Consider the following 6000-nt stretch of genomic DNA (forward strand, 5'->3'; position numbering starts at 1 on the left):
CCACTGGCAGCATTTAGCAGCAGGGAGCCCACAGACAGCAAGCAGCACACCATTTTTGAGACAGCCAATACAATCAATGGTGCTATAACTCTTAAAGCAAAACCAGGAGGCTTAGGGGGAAAAACAGAGCTAGGTACTCGCAGGGAAAACAGCAAAACCAGAGAGTGGCAAGAGAAAAATAACTTGAGAGCAACAGGAGCAGCTGCCTCCACCATGTAAAATGTTCCTACTCCAGCCAGCTCACAAAGCTCTGATCCTGGTAACTCTGACCTTTAAATCCTCTGTTAAGCACTTTAGGGTCTTCCAAAGAGACCACGTGTCCCTCTGTCTACACAGAGAGCACAACGTCTTCTTCAAAGGCGCAGAAGGACACGAGTTAGAGGAGTTTGAGAGATTCTCAGCATGTTTTTGTGAGGGAAACAACGATGCTCCCAATATATTCTCAGTCTGCTTTGTGTGTGTTGAATTCTGTCGTTCTCCAGAATAAAGCTGACCAAACCACCGAGAAATGTCAATAGCACATGCAAAATTCATAGCTTCCGGGGGATCACACGCCAGGCTGAACCTAGAGACCAGCCAAAGGGGATGCTAAGATAAACAGCAGCAGAAGATAAACAGGTGCTGCTCTAGATTTGCCATTAAGATTCATGCAGTGGATGAGCCCCCAGGTGATAATGGATCAGCCTGCAGCTGGGTTCTCCAGCTGAGCATGCTAAATGGATGGCTTGGAGAGCCACAGCTCCTGCGGCAGCACCACAGGATAACCAGCCTGGGGACATGCTGCCCAAGGGTGCCAGCACAGCACAGTCTCCAGGCACCTCCCTGCATCCAGAGAGGCCACAGCCAGGACCAGTCGTGGTGGTACCTGCGAGGGCATCTGCAGGAAACCAGCCCAGACACCACAATCATCCTCTGGGGGACAGCCCCCAGCCCATGGATGCTAAAAGCCTGGGTTAGCACAGCCCAGTGCTGGAGCAGGAGCGGTGCCTTTGAAGCAGAAGGCTCTCCATCCCATTAGTGATTCTCTCAACTGCACACCCACCCCAGATCTCTATGGTGAATAAATTGATCTCTAGGAACTGAGCACAGTCGTTTCCCAGTACTTTGTGGCAATTTTCCACTATTTTCACAGAAAAGGGTCCATATTCCTTCCCTCTGAATGATACTGGAAATTAACTCTAATACAGGCAGACAGATCAAGTTACCTTTGGACACAGAGAGCAGAACTAAGACCCAGCAGCTCAAGAATTGACAATGCAGCCTGCTCACCAAGCCCAGAATCAAGGCATTTGGAGTAAATCTTATTTCCATATTTGAAATACGAAATTAGAGAAGTCAACAAGCTGAGACTTGCATTCTCGTGTGGACAAATATAAACACGGATAAACGAAACCCACAAGTGCGGAGCTACACACTGAAACACAAAGACGTACATCGCTGAGCTGGACTGCTTCGTGCTGGCCTAAGAATTCTTGTTAAAATTAAAAGAAAACAAGTTTATTTTTCATGTAAAACTCCTGCAGCTGCAAGGCCCCGGGTGGGAGTGCGGATGTGCAAGATGAAGAATTACCAAGGGAGAGCTTCTCAGGACATATTATGTTCTCACCAGATTCAGCAAATGCGTATTTATATCCTTCCATACTCTGACATATGCCTCTGGGAATCCTAAAATTAACGGGACTTTCCTTAGGCAGGAGGTTGTTTGTCAGGTTCCTGCCTCGGCAGGACCCGCTCCCACGACGTCTCTTACTCCTGAACGATCAAATCCAACCCAGGTCAGCAACAGAACCATTTTTCACCAGATGCTGCGCTGTACAGAGGGAGCGCTGCAGGTCTCCAATCAGCCCTAAAAGGCTCAGCATCTGTCTGTGTATCAAGAGCTAAATGGGGAGATGTCATTAATTAGAGACTCTGGTTTGAAATCCCAGCAGAAGGGATGTGCCAGAGGCAGCCCCGGCGGAGCAGGATGAGAGCTGTCTCTGCAGAGCATCCTCACAGGGTGACTGGTCCCGTCCTCTCCCCAGCACCCCAGAGCCGGCCCTGATGCTACAGCACTTAACCCATGGCAGCGCAGGGGGTATGCAGACATCCCGGAGCACAGGAAGGGCCACACACCACCAGTCTTCAAAGGACACACAGTCCTTTCATTTTCATACCCTCTTGTAGAGGAGAGCGCCTTCCTCATGTCCTTTGGTAACAACATGACATTTGCAGCAGGAGGCCATTTACTGGAAGATGTTTGCAAGTCCCTGTCGCAGCTCCCACAGACTTCCTTTTGTATTAACAGTAAGAAAAGGCCTTGCTAAGGCCATAAGCTGCTTCTCCGACTCCGAGGGCACTCTGGTTACTGGAAGGACCACTCAGTGTTGCCCCGCTTTGGGCAGGGAAAACATGAACCCGCTGTGTTTGTGTTACACTGAGCAAGAACTGTACTACATCAGGCCAAAAAAAGATGTGGAGGGTGTCATCCAAAGATGATTTACTGGGCAAGGGCTGGCAAGTACTAAAAAAACCCCCAGCAATTCCACTCACTGATGAAGAAGTGCAGAAATATTACACACACGATGTGACAACCCCCTGGGCAGAAGCAGCAATACAAGCAGGAGGTGGATACTCCTCAGCCCTGCCTTCACCCAGCGTGGGCAGGGAGCAGCACCCACGACAACAGAGGTACCAGAGCCTTTGTAAACTCGTGTTCTTCCTTAACCATCCAAAATCCTAACAGGCAAACTCACCTGGAACATCATTTGTTTATTGTGTACATACACTTCCAAGATGACAGAGGTACTTTGTTCAAATTCATCTCTCTACCACCACTTTTCAAACACTGCCCCTGGGGCCATCCACTCTCCTGCTCTAATAATTCGTTGTGTGTTCCAGGTCCCATCCCAGCTTACGTGAGCTGGTCAGATTCAGTTCCTACACTTTTGTTTTAATATGGTGGGAACAGGCAGCTGCCCAGAGAAATCTCACAGCAGGAAACCCTCTTTCCAAACAGCACGTTCACTTCTTTTTGCCACGGGCCTTATTTCAATCCCTTTCTACTTGCCTGAAGTTCAGCTGAAATGAAGGAGGGGGGAAATCTCATAAAAGACCACATTAGTTCTAAAGAGAAATAACTGCTACCGGCGCTGACCTGGAGAGTCCTGCAGAGAGGCAGCCAGTCTCTCGTTATTAAAGAAGAGGTTTACTGCCCAAGAGCAATGACAGAGGATTGTTGTTCTAAATAATGAAAGCCATAAAACATTTCCATGTGAAGGGATGCCATCCCCCTCCGCCTGCTTCCTCCAGAGCATCCAAAATTAGGGACATCAAGGTTTACCAGGCTGTGACAGCACACCTCATCCAACCACGAGCTTGTGGACCGCAGAGGAACAAGCCTGGAGGGACAATCCATTTGCTCCTCACCAGACTCCACGCTGGATTTGGATCAATGGAGGCAGCAACCAACCCTCTGCAGCAGCAGCACCACGCACACTGCCCCGAGTCCAGGCTCAATGTTCTTTCAAGAACAAAGATGCTCTGCTGAGGCTACAAGGAAGGTGAAGATGTAGGGCCTGTCTACACAGACTTCTTCTGGAATAGGTCTTGTGTGTTTAAACTCATACACTCTTACTCCAGAATTGCTTTCTTGTGAAGACAAGCCCACAAAGGGACAACCCCATCAGTTTTCATTACAGAACCTCACCTGCCTGAAACCACCCAGCTGCTGCTTCTGTGGTTTGATGATGAGAATTTTCCTGATATTTTGGAGGGAGAGACAGAAACAAACAAGGAACCTGGCTGGGGAGCCTCAGAGGGATGGAGCAGACACCAAACCTAACACTGAAACACAGGGAAGAAATTAAAGAGCCTTTCTTAAATCTCTTACTGTTCCACCCTGAGAGCACAAGCAGATGGGGGAATTCAGATGGAAGTCCAGACCTTAAGCTGAAGTCGTCCCATTAACACCAGCTGCAGTCAGCCTTTGCAACATGAATGCCTCCCTGCTGACAGAGGGATCTGATCTCCCCAGTTACACGTTTGACTCTGTGACACATCTCCTGGTCAGGAAACGTTCCCTGCATTCAGCTTTGCAATTGCTGACAGATCTGTGCTCTGACCAGCTGGGAAGAGGGTCTTTAGGGCAGGCCTCACTCCCTCACCAGCACACACCCGCTGCAGGGGTCCTGAATGCACACACACAGTGGAACAGCCCCTGAGATCCACATGCAGCATCGGCAGAATTTAAATCTGTGTCCAGCCCGGGGATTAGGTTTTGTTCTGGCTGAGAACAAAGTGGACAACTCCCTCAAACTGATTTGCAGCATCAGATGGGAGAAGGATTTTAGCAGTCACAGATGGGAGCAAATCACAGCCCATCCTCTGCCAGCTTTTCCAGGGCAGCACAATCAGGACAGGCTGTCCCACCCCAGGCTCGGGGCATCGCTGCTGCTGGTTACGAACCAGGACTCTGCTCTCTGCAGAGCCCAAACTGGTCCCATGGCTGCGGTTCTTCCTGCAGTAGCTGCAAACCAGCTTCCTCTGCCCAGCAGCAATCCCCACATCAGCAGTGTGACCCCCCCGCCTGCTGCTGACTTCTGCCAACCTCCTGACCGCTGCTGGGATTCTCACCCATTCCTCCCCAGTGCCTCATCCCGCTTCAATTCAACAAATAAATACGAAAGTGATGTTCTGGGAATAACCAAGAACTCCACCACAAGAGCACGTGCACACTCCCAGAGGATGACAGAATGTTTTCCTTTCCTGCAGGACAGGATGCATGGATGAAGTCTCAGCACACCCCTCCCCACGTTCTGCTAACCTGGACTCTCCTGCAGGTCTCTGGATGTCAGCAGCTCTCTCTGCCCTGGCAGGACTGTGATGGGCTGAAGCAGAGGGGGATGTTCTGCAGCCTTTGGGGCTCTCAGGGCTGCAGGTGCTGGGAGACACCACTTAGAGCACTAACGACATGAAGCTGGTGCTGCCTCTTACCCTCCCTAACGCAACACCTTGGCTGAGCCACACAAAGGACATGTAATTAAACTAAGTAACACCTGCCCTTGTTTTTAGGCTGTTCTCAGTTTTAACCACCAGCAGAATTAATTACATTCAACAGGACTCTCTCAGCCCATACCAGATTCCAAAGGTTGTTTTTGCCAACCTGAAGAATGATTTTAACCCATGACATCACCTGAGCGTGGACATTTGTTTGTTTAACATTGTGCCACTGCCAGATTTGGCAGCGACAAACCTGCAAGTCCAGCGCAGGGTAACCAGCAAGGACACAGAATGTGTTCGTAACATGCAACATGAAAGAACTGCAAAGGCAAGCAAAATGCATCAAGCAGCAAAGGGGGGTCAGAAATACACCTGAACTTCAGTAATCAAAATGCGAAGAAGCTGAGGGAATAACTCCTCCCTCTTTCCCAAGAGCAGGGTGGCACCACCATCTCGCTTTCAACAGGAATCAACACTTACTATAAAAGAAAATTACCTTTTCTTACCACATCAGCTTAAACCAGCATAAACAGTACCACATCTGCGGACATCTGATGCAAACAGCAAGCCCCACCGCTCCAACCTGGAGTTCCAACCATCGCAAAGCTCTGAGAGCCAACACCAGTCTCTGGGGTGAGCAGGGATTGCAGAGCCCCCAGAACACCCGGGGAACCTCTGCGGAGGCACAGGCAAAGCCAGGAGCCCCGGAACCCCCCAGTCCCGAAACCCGAGGGGCTCCCCGGATGCACCCGAGACTCACGAGTTCCCATGGTGGGGATAAAGAATTTGATTTTTATCACTGAGAATTTTGCTCAGTGCAAACCTGCAAGCAGAATCTGGACAAGAAATAAAACACAAGGCAGGCTCTCTCCTCATGGATTAACCGTAAGGAAACTGAGGGCGCAAGCCCCATCTCCCGCACTACAGCCAGGGGCGGCTGCCCGACACTGCGACGAGGTTTTAATAAATAACGATGAAAACAAATTCTTAACACACCGCATCACGGCCGGAGCGCTGCTA

Source organism: Nestor notabilis, unplaced genomic scaffold (genome assembly GCF_000696875.1).
Source record: "Nestor notabilis isolate BGI_N333 unplaced genomic scaffold, ASM69687v1 scaffold21747, whole genome shotgun sequence".
Lineage (NCBI taxonomy): Eukaryota > Metazoa > Chordata > Aves > Psittaciformes > Psittacidae > Nestor > Nestor notabilis.